We start from the raw sequence: 12,340 nt of genomic DNA, 5'->3' as shown, positions 1-12,340 counted from the left end.
TCTTATTTTATTGACTAGATTATAGTTCTTGTAAACTAAAAAAGGCCATTTGACTTACAGATTACTTTATTTAAGACATTTGGCACCCATACTTGCCTAAATAAAAATAAAGTGAAAAACAAGAGATAATCTTTTCTTCAATAAAATAGCAGAGCAAAAGGCATCGAAAGGAAAAAAAATAATAAACAGCCCCATTAAAAAGTAGGAAAAAGACATGAATAGACACTTCTCAAAAGAAGATTTATGGGCAGCCAACAGACACATGAAAAAGTCTTCAGCCTCACTAATCATCAGAGAAATGCAAATCAAAACCACATTGAGATACCACTAGTAAGATTGGCCATCATTAATAAAACAAACGACAGATGCTGGTGAGGACGCGGAGAAAAAGGAAGTGCAAACTAGTGCAACCTCCTTGGAAGACAGTGTGGCAATTTCTGAAAGAACTAGAAATTCACCTTCCATATAACCCAGCAATCCCCTATTGGGAATATACTCAGAGGAACTCAAATAATTCTACAAAAAAGATACCTGCACACGCATGTTTTTGAAGCTTTATTCACAACAGCAAAAACATGGAACCAACCATGCTGCCCGTTGAAGCTGGACTGGATTAAAAATAATGTGGTACATATACACAATGGAATATAATGCAGCCATAAAGAAGGAGAAACATATGGGCTTTGCAGCAACTTGGATGGATTTAGAGTCAATCATATTCAGTGATCTATCACAGAAACAAAGAACAGAGTACTGTATGTTCTCACTCATAAGTGGACCTTGAACAAATATCATAACTATAAGAAAGGGATTGGCAGTAGTAGGAAACTGCCAGGGGATGAGGGGTGACATTGACAGTTGAGGGAAACTGCTAAGGGAGGGAAGGACACACCTCATCAACAAGGGTACCTGCATAATGAATATTTGTATACCTAACCCTGAATTGTACCCCACAGCTTTAAAATAAAAATAAATGAATAAAATAAAATGGTAGAGTAAAACTCAGTTAGTTATTCATTGTTTGATCCAATATTTATTCAACATAATTTGATACAAGGCAAGTTCTAGTACTGTGAACATGACGTTAAATAAGAATTTAGACGCAAAGTAACTGGAATTGTCCATTAAAAAATGGTACTGTTGCCGGGCTCGGTGGCTCAGTCTGTAATCCTGCGCCTTTGGGAGGCTGAGATGAGTGGATTGCCTGAGCCCGCGGGTTCGAGACCCGCCTGGGCAGCGAGACCTCATATCTACAATAAATCAAAAAATCAGCCGGGCGGCATGCCTGTAATTCCGGCTAATCGGAAGGCTGAGGCGGAAGGATCACCGGAGCCCAGCAGGTCGAGGCTGCAGTGGCCAGGAGCGGCCACTGCACTCCAGTGAGTGGAGTGAGGGCGACAGAGTGAGACTCCAACTCAAAAAAAAAAAAATGGTACTGCTTCAAGAATTTCATTTATGGGCAGAAGGCTCATAAAGTATCAAGAGTTCTGTAAAATTTATATTTTACACTCCAACACAGTCTACCATATTCAAAAATAAGAGGAAACTCAAATAATATATTCTAGGGGTCACTAAATTATGACCAAGAGGCCAAACCCAGCCCTGTTATATTTTTGAATGGCTTATAAGACTTGTTTTTAAATTTTTAAATGATTGTGAAGAAGAAGGAAGAGGATGGAGACGAGGAGAAGGAGCATCCATAGTAGTGTTAATGTAGAAGATGGGTAGGTAGAAATAAATATCAATGTGTGGTTGTGTATATTTATAAAAATATATATGTGCCTATAGGTAGACATGGATATAATAAGCATTTTTGTATACATATAGCCTCTAGTTTGTCTGATAAGGTAATCTACAAACAATGATGCTCCTGTAGCATAGAGCCATATAAAAGATCCAGGGCTAATTTTAAAAAAACTAGATTCCAGTTTTGGCTGGAAAGGCATAAGATAAGTGACACAAACATATGGAAATGTTCATCAAATGATAAAGATTACATATATACACACATATATACATATACACATAGACCAATAGACAGAAGGGAGAAGAGAAAGCTCTTTATTATAGTAGAAAGCCAACTAATCAATGTAGAAAGAATTCTGGAATTAGAAAATTATCATTTGGTAAAAATTATAATAATTATTGGTTAGGCAAGTACTATCAATGAATGTTAGACCTAGTGGGTACAAGATTGAAAACTAACATGATATGCACATAATTTCAGAATATCTCCCACAAGACCTTTATTTATTATAAAAGATGATATAGTGACTTTATAGTGAAGAAGCCTGGCAGACACCACTTTAACCAAATGCTCTTAGTGAACACTACTGTTAATGCAATGTTAACAGCATGTGGCTCCTGATATGATTAAAAGAGTTTAACAATTTCAATTCCTGCCAAAAGTACATAACCATGAAAAAATATCAGACAAAATCAAATTGAAACACATCGTATATACACAAAAATAATAGGCTGTATTCCTAAAAATTATTGATGGCATGGAATTAAGAAAAAGACCTGAGAAATTTCCCAGATTAAAGATAACTAAAGAAAGATCACAAATGATTGCAACCAATAATCTTGGATTTTTTCTTTGCTCTAAAAAACAACATTGGGACAACTGGCAAAATCGGAATAAAGTATATATAATAATAATATGCATCAATGTTAAGTTATATATTTCAATATTTATACTATGGTTAAGTAAACTTCTAGCTTTTATGAAGTACAAACTAACATCTTTAGGGGAGTAAAAATCAAGTCTGTAATAGTTAACAGAGAGAGATGAAGAAACTGAAGGAACTTGGGGGAATTAATATTATCCTTACAACTTTTTTGTGTGGAGCTATGTCAAAATAAAAAGAATAAATGCAACACATCAATTTTGAAAATATTAAACTTGTAATCATGTAAAGTAGATAATGAGACGCTTGTTTATGTGTTTGACTTGTAAATCAGCAATAGTATTCATCATGTTTAACAATTTTGGTTGAAGAGTTCTTTGTTTTCCCAACATGTTATTAAGGTTGTACTTTTATCCTTTTGGGTGCTAGGGATGTTATTGGCAATAAGTGAAACAATTATCATATTTCTCAATAAAATACATTTTCAACTTAAAATAAAATTATGTGAATAATTCCCCAAATATCTACTGTTATGAATAATAGGTGTCATATAATAAAATATTGCTTTGAACTTCAAAGAACTGGATGTTGGCAACTAACAGAATGCATAATGTAAAAATACAAAATGTATTTTTAAGAATCAATTAAAATAAAAATTATGTGGTAGAATGAAATATTAGTACTTTGACAATAACTGATAACATATTTTACAGAATGACACACTATGTTGAAAACAACTCTAGAATTAATAGGTAGAGTAAGGCATACTATTAGGAGGTTAAGCTTTGAAATGTCACATACAATATTCTATTTATCTACTCTAGGAAAACTACAAACTGAAGAGAATTTTTATATAGCTAGAAGTTCTAAATTATTTTTCTTCTAAGTAATATGAAAATGAGAACAGATAGCAAATATTATATTTCCTTATTCATATTAATAGATCAAAGTGCTATCTGTGTACCAAGTACAGTACTACAACTTATGTAATGAGGATAAAAGAATAACATAAAAATATAATAATAAGACAAAAATTTTTTAACCAAGAAGTTAACATCCTACTTAGATAGAAAGATAAGTAAATGATGACTTAACAAGAACACTAATGGCAATTATCATGGAGGTACAAATACTGGTGAAGTTAGAGGGGGCCTCGTGACAAATTTTTAGGCTGAAATTTTCCCTGAACTGAGAGATCTGAAAACTGTGTGATTGAGTGCAAAGGTATGATAGTAGCCAGGGAAGTAAATCTCGTATAAAGGGTTTATTTGGAAGAGTGGTTGGATATGAAATAAAAAGCTATGCAATAAATATTGTGAATGTCCTGGAAATAGAATAAAAGATTGAGTAAAGAGAAGCTGATCTGTTTGGAAGCTATTATAATAGTCTAATTTAAAATAATGATAGCGATAAGGACAATGAAAGTGCCATATAATGGCTTTCAAATGGGTAAAAGTTTACCTCTGACTGTATGTAGGAGTCAAAAAAGATATAAGAGCAAATGATGAGGGCTCTCTTGGTGAAGCAGCTGGTGACCCAGCTGCTCTGCTTGGACCCTAGCACTTCCCAGGGTGCAGAAGCTGAGTGTCATTTTTTAAAAAATCAAGCCGGGTTCGGTGGCTCAGCCTGTAATCCCGCGCCTTTGGGAGGTTGAGGTGAGTGGATTGCCTGAGCCCGCGGGTTCGAGACCCGCCTGGGCAGCAAGACCTCATCTCTACAATAAATCAAAAAATCAGCCGGGCGTGGTAGTGCATGCCTGTAATTCTGGCTACTTGGAAGGTTGAGGCGGAAGGACTGCCGGCAGGTCCAGGCTGCGGTGGCCGGGAGCTGCCACTGCACTCCAGTCTGGGTGACAGAGTGAGACTCCAACTCAAAAAAAAAAAAAAAAATCAGTAAACCCCTTCCTAGGAAGAAGCTGCCAGGAGAGACTGCTGGCTCAATGTTCTGCCTCACCACTGCAGGACCTGGCTGGACATTGGAAGTAAGGGCTGTGGCGGGAACACAGCAAGGGGCAGCGTTCCACTGTAGAAAGCAAAACAGGCAAACCGCCACCAACTTGTAAACTGGGCAGGGAAGTACTCTGGCTTGCTCATCACAGAGCAAAAGATCGATCTCTGTGACTGGCGGGTTAGCTACTTGAGGGTTGATCATAACCCAGAAGGAATATCCCGAAAGCACAAACTCTGAAGGGACAGGATGAGTGCTGAGTCTCAAGTACTCCACTCTTACTCTAATCCAGCCATAGGACGAAAAGTGTAACCAGAAAAGGACAACGAAGACCTCCAGTGAGATAAGCAGTGAGTTGGGGACTGATCCAACACCCTCCTTCCCAGGAATCCTCTGAACATCAGACCGGCACTGCTGGGGTACAACTGAAAGGGAAAAACCCAGATGGAGACTGAATGTCAGCAATGATAGGAAGACTACTCCAAGATAAGCTTAGCTGGGGCAACCCACGCCAGTACCTGGTGAGGTGACAATCCCATACCTCCCCACTGGAGAGGATTCCCCTGACCATACAAGAGTGAGAGGAGTGGCCTGAAGCCCCATTCGTCTCTACTGCCCCCTCGTTTCCTGGGCTGACATAAGGGAGATTGTGAATGACTGCAGCTCCACAGGAAACAGCAGGAGACCTGTGAGGAGCTGAGACGAACAATTACAGAAACTGCTAAAAGAGAGCACTTAGTGCCAGAATTTTTTTTGCTTTTTTCATTGTGTGTGAGTGTGTGAGGGTTCAATCTGCATTCCCTCCTTTTTTTCTTTTCCTTTTATCTTTCTTCATTTTTTTCTTCTTTCTTTTTCTGTTTTCTATTTAAGTGTGTACATAAATGACTGAGTGTTCATCTTTCAGTTTTTTTTGTCTTTTGTTCTTTTTTCTCTAGTTTAATGAGTGAGTGAATGGATGTGTAAGGGCTCAATTTGCATTCCCCACCCCTTTTTTGTATTCTTTCCTGTTTTTCTTCTCCTTTCATTTTGTGTGTATGCTTGTTCAATTTTCCTGGGTTTGTTGTTGTTGTTGTTTAGATTTTTGTTTTGTTTCATTTTGTCTCCTGTTTCTATTGGTTTGGTGTGTTTTGTGTGTGTGTGTGTGTGTGTGTGTGTGTGTGTGTGTGTGTGTGTGTTTCATTCATTTTTATTTTGGTTTCTGCTTTTGTTTTTCTAGGTTTTTGTTTTTGTCCATCCTATTTCACTCTACTGTTCTCTGTTCTCTTCATTGCTGTTACTTTACGTAGGAATCAAGGCGTACACACATGTATCCACTATGACATAGAATAGTGGTGGGGAGTGGGTCTCAGGGAAACCATAGCCTAGTTACTGAATGTTGTGATTTGAAAGTACTTTCTTAATCCTAACTCCCCATCCTCCACCTTATTTGACTCTCAAAACTACAAGAGACAGCAAAACTTCCCACCCCCAACCCTGTTTCAAAATAAAACAAATTCAGAGCCCTGATCAGAGAAGAATAGAGGGCTGAGTAAACTTCAGAAGTAAAAGTCCCTTCCACTGCCACTGAATAACAAAACTAAAGAAAAAAAAAGAGATCTGTCACAAAGGAAAAACTCAGTGGAAGAATAAAGGTAATTCCCAATGTACCAAAGAACTTGCAATAGAGATATTGGCCATAAAAAACTTCATCCAGCTCCATATAGGACTTCCAGGCAAGATGGTGACAGAACAGGTCAGACTGTGAAAGTCTCCACAAAAACTCGTGTCCATAAAGACTCTCTGTGTGAGTGGGTATGTGCCAGTGGGTGAGTGAAAGTCCGTCTGCAGGGAGACTTGGGTTCATGCACCCAGGGCTTTCCTCCAGAGGTGACTACAGCCCACCGCCACCCTGAGATTGGAGACCCAAGTGTACAGAATCATCTACCATTCTCAGGGCACTCTTGAGAGGAGGCAGCAGAGAACAGCCACCCCTCACCACCTGGCATCTGGTCCATGCCATCACCTGTAGTAGCAGACCCAGCACAAGCAGAGGCAGGTCATGGAAATCTGGAATAAAGCTCCAACACCGATGATGAGACATCATTTTCTCAGTCCCAGGACTGGGCAGAGAACTGCATTGCCCCACCCAGTTCCACCTGGCCTCCATAATGGGACCCAGAAGCTAGCTTCTCATCAGACTCTGAAAGACAGATGTCCCTCCCCCATGCTGGAACAGGCACAGGCATGTCCGAACTAAGTGGGAGACTAGACATCACACCGAGGAGGGTGAGTCCAGATCTGATTCATCTCCCACAGCAGTCTGTGAGACATCTGACCCATGCTGACAGCAACCCTATCAGCCTGCACTAAGAGCGTGGTGGGGGGTGGGGAGGCTGGAGACCAGAGCTGCTCCCTAAGGCAGAGGCCTGAAGGGAAACTGGAGCCACAGAAACAGTCACAGAGAGAGGTGTTTTTTTCTTTTTCGTTATTTATTTTAGTATTAGCTTTTTTTCTTCTCTCTTTCTGCTTACATTTTTATACTTGCTTTTGTTTCTGCTATTTTAATGATTTTTTAACTATTTTGTTTATGTATGGGTGTTTTTGAGGGAGAGCACACAAATGGGGGGGTTGTTTGTTTCTTTGTATAGTTGTCTGTATGTTTTCGTCTTTTTTTGTTGTTTTTGCTGTTTGTCTGTCTATTGGTTAGTTGGTACACCTGTCAGTTTCCCTCCTCCTCCTCCTTCTCCTCCTCCTCCTTCTCTTTACACCTCCCTTTCATCTGCCACTTTCCTTTTTCCATTCTTTTCCCTTTTCTTATCTCGTTTTGCTTTCAGGTGGCAAAGAAACACTCCCACTACATGGACAGGTTGTAAGGTAGTGGGAAGTGCGTTCCAGGGGGCCCACAAACCTGTCAACAAATACTAGGATCTGCAGATAGCTTCTGAATCATAGATCCACCTTGATTAAAACTCAAAACTACAAAAAGCACAGGCTCCCTCGCCCAATCCAGCTTCAAAATTGAACAAATCCAGAGGATCTACCTAAGGAAGAATAGGAGATTGGGCAAACAGAAATAAAAGCTATCTCCCCATCACTGAACAACAGAATTAAAGAAGAAGCAAAAAGAAAAAGAGGAAGGAAAACCTACACAAATGAAGAAAAAACAAAGGAAGAATATGAGTCTCACATACAACCCTGGGAGGTCAGCCACTGAGAATTACAGACTTCAGAACTCAAACAATGAAAAGTCCCCAGAATGATTGGTCTCAATCCACAAACCCAGATATCAAGATATTAATAGAAAGAATAAATAGAAATGAAGAGAGATGAAAGAATGAAGGAGATGGTAACCAAGATAACAGCAATAAAGAATACAGTGAATTGAACAATTATCATAATATTATAAGAAAAGGATTGGCAGGAGTGGGAAACTGCCAGGGGAGGGGAGGTGGGATTGGCAGTTGAGGGAAACTGCCAGGGAAGTGAGAAGCACACCTCATCAACAAGGGCACCTGCATAATCGATGTTTGTATGCCTAACCCTGAATTGTACCCCACATGTTAAAATTTAAAAAAGAATAAAGTGAATGAAATAAATAAGAAACTGATAAACATGGAAAGCAGAATTATCCAAGCAGAAGAATCTCAGAGCTTGAGGACCAAAATAAGGAACTAACTCAAGCTGTTAAAAAATATAGAAAACAAGCTTAAAAAGACAGAACAAAACCTTCAAGAGATGAGCACTTATTTCAAGAGGCTGAACCTAAGATTAATTGGAAATCCTGAGGCAGATACAGAGACAGAGACCACCCTGGAACAAACATTCCATGAAATTATCCAAGAAAACTTCATTCCTCTTATCAGTGACATGATCATTCAAACACAAGAGATTCAGAGAAACCCTGCAAGACAACAAATGAGAAGACCAACTCCTAGACACATTGCAATTTACCTACACAAAGTAGGTCTAAAAGAAAAAATTCTAAAGGCAGCAAAAGAGAAGGGTCAGACTACCTACCAGAGAAAACCAATTAGAATAGCAGCAGACTTATCTACAGAAACACTTCAGACTAGGAGAGTTTGGAGCCTAATCGTCAAAGTTCTCAAAGATAAACATTTTCAACCAAGAATTACTACACAGCTAAGCTAAGTTTCATCAGTGACAGAGAATTAAAATCCCTCCCAAACATTCAATCCCTATGAATTTACTCTGCCTCCAGACCAGCTCTACAAGAAAAATTTAAGAAAGTATTAAACACAGAAGAAAAGAAAAAAAGAATGTCAACCCTCTTCCCAAGATTGCAAGAAAAAGATTGAAAACACACATGAATCAACCCAAAAATCAAAAGAAAAACAACAAACAAATAAACACCAGCAACAACAACAAATTCTATAAGAACCTCATGATAGGGATAAACTCTCACATCTCTATAATTAGTTTGAATGTGAATGGACTAAATGCACCACTGAAAAGACATAGAATGGCAAAATGGATAAAATATCATGAGGCAACAATATATTGTCTTCAGGAGTTTCATCTCACCAGGAAAGAAACACACAGACTCAAAGTAAGAGGATGGGAAACAAAATTTCAGGTGAATATAACACAAAAGAAAGCAGGAGTCACAATCTTAGTATCAGACAAAATACCCTTCAAGCTATCAAATATTTCAAAACATACAGAGGGTCCCCACACAATAATAAAAGTTTCAATCAATAAACAAGGAATATCAATCCTAAACATATATGCACCCCACATAGGAACATCAACTTTCAAAAAGCAGCTTGTAGATAGACTAAAAAAAGACGTTGACTCTAACACTATCATAGCTGGGAACTTAAACACTTCACTAACAACCCTAGACAGATAAAAAAAAGACAAAAATTAACAAAGAGATCTGGAGCCTCAATGTAACTCTTGACCAATGTACATAATTGATAACTACAGAACACCCCAATCAACAGCTAGATAATATACATTCTACTCATCACCACATGGAATATACTCTAAGATCGACCACATCCTCAGACATAAATCAAGCATAAACAAATTCTATAAGATTGAAATTCTGCATGCACCTTCTCAGACCACAGTGGAATAAAAATAAATATCAATACCAACAATGTTTCCCCCAAACACACAAAGATATGGACACTAAACACCATGATGGTAAATAACTCCTGTGTCAACATGGAAATCAAAACAGAAATCAAAAGATACCTGGAAACAAATGAAAACAAAGAAACATCTTATCAAAATTTCTGGGATGCCATGAAATCAGCACTAAGGGGGGAATTCATATCTCCACCAACACATATGTAGAAATGGAAATATCACACATTAATAGCCTAACAAATCATCTAAGAAAGCTGGAAAAGAAAGACCACCAAAACCCTAACTTCAGCAGAAGAATCCAAATCACCAAAATAAAAACCCAAATCTGAGACACAGAAGACAAAAATATAATACAAAAAAATCAATGTAACCAAAACATAGTTTTTTGAAAGGATAAACAAGATTGATGGATGCCTAGCTAGACTGACCAAGAAAAAGAGAAAAAGCCCAAATAAACACAATCAGAAATGCAAAAGGTCAAGTCACAACTGATCCTGAAGAAATACAAAAGATTATCAGAGACTACTATGTACACCTGTATGGAAACAGACACAAAAACCTAAGTGAAATAGAGGACTTTCTGACATCACACAACCTCCCCAGGTGGAAACAAGAAGAAATCGAGACCGTAAATAGACCAATAACAACCCAGGAAATCTACTATGTCATAATAAAACTACATATGAAAAAAAAAGCCCTGGACAAGATGACTTTCAAGCATAATTCTATAAAACATACAAAAAAGAGCTGATACCAAGCCAATTGAAAGTATTCCAGGCATTTGAGAAAGATGGAACTCTCCGTAAGTCATTTTATGAAGCTAGCATCACATTGATACCCAAACCAGGTAAAGAACCAACAAATAACAAACTACATGCTAATATCCTTGATGAACATAGATGATAAAATTCTCAACAAGATTCTAGCAAACCAGATCCAACAGTGCAGCTGAAAAATCATCTACCATGATTTCATCCCTGGGATGCAGGGCTGACTTAACATCCCTGGGATGTAGGCGTCATCCCTGGGATGCAGGGGTGACTCAACATCTGCAAGACCATAAACGTAATTAAATACATTAAAAGATATAAAGACAAAACCATATGATTATGTCACTAGATGTCATAAAAAACTTTTGATAAAATCCAGCAACCTTTCTTGAATAAAAATCCTCAAACATCTAGACATAGATGGAACATACCTCATAATAGTAAGAGCCATCTACAAAAAAATGCACAGCCAACATACTGCTAAACAGAAAGAAAGTGGAACCATTTTCCCTGAAAACTAGAACAAGACAAGGATGCCCACTCACCCCTCATGTTCAATATTGTATTGGAAGTTCTTGTCTCTTGTCCAATCAGACAAGAGAAGGAAATCAGGGGTATCCAAATAGGAAAAGAGGAAGTTAAGTTATCCCTCTTTGAAGACAATATGATTCTATACCTAAAAAACCCAAGAGAATCTGCAAAAAACCTCCTTGCACTGATAAAGGACTTTGGCAAAGTCTAAAGACATACAATAAATGTGCAAAAGTCAGTAGCATTCATATACACCAACAATAAACAAAAAGAAACTCAAATAAAAAGCATAATCCCACTCACAATAGGCATTTTTTAAAAAAGAAATACCTTGGCATCTTCCTAGCAAGAGAAGTCAAAGTCTTTCACAAAGAAAACAATTACACTGCTCAAAGAAATCAAAGATGACAAAACCAAATGGAAAAATATTCCATGCTCATGGATTGGAAAAATCAACATTGTTAAGATGTTCATCCTACCCCTGGCAATCTACAGATTTAACACAAAACCCATTACATTACCTGCAGCATTCTTCTCAGACCTGGAAATGACAATACAGGAAATTATACGGAAACAAAAACAATCATGAATAGACAAAACCATCCTCAGCAAAAAAAAAAAAAAAACAGCAAGAGGCATCATGTTCCTAGACTTTAAGCATTATTATAAAGCTACAATAATCAAAACAGCCTTATATTGGTACATATAGACCAGTGGAACAAGAGAGCGATTCTAGAAGCAAAATTTCAATTTCTCAACCAACTCATCTCCGATCAAGCCTCCAATATCGACTATGGGGAGAGGAGAAACTATTCAATAAATGGTGCTGGGGAAATTGACTGACCACATACAGAAGATTAAAACAAAACCCCAACCTATCCCCATACACAAAAAACAACTCTTAATGGATCAAAGACCTAAACATAAAACCTCAAACTTTAACAACGTTAGAAAATGCAGGAGATACCCTTATGGAAATTGAAACTGGCAACCAATTCTTAATAAAATTCAAGTGCCCATGCCATAAGAGATAAGATAGACAAGTGGAGCCTCATCAAACTGACAAGCTTTTGCAAAACCAAATAAACCACTGAGAGAGCAGGGAGACAGCCTACAGACTGGGAAAAAATATTTGCCAACTGTATAGCTGACAAAGGCCTAACATCTGGTATCTACAAGGAACTCAAATGTGCTGAAAAGAAAAAAAACAAACAGCCCCATTACAAAGTGGGCAAAAGATATGAATAGACACTTCTCAAAACAAGACAGACGAACAGTCAACAGATACATGAAAACATGCTCAGCCTCACTAGTCATCAAAAACTGCAAATCAAAACCTCACTGAGCCACTTCCAGCAAGATGGCGAT

This window comes from Carlito syrichta, unplaced genomic scaffold, assembly GCF_000164805.1.
Source record: "Carlito syrichta isolate Samal-C Ts95f unplaced genomic scaffold, Tarsius_syrichta-2.0.1 Scaffold306834, whole genome shotgun sequence".
In the NCBI taxonomy this organism is placed as follows: domain Eukaryota; kingdom Metazoa; phylum Chordata; class Mammalia; order Primates; family Tarsiidae; genus Carlito; species Carlito syrichta.
This window is presented reverse-complemented; position numbering follows the sequence as displayed.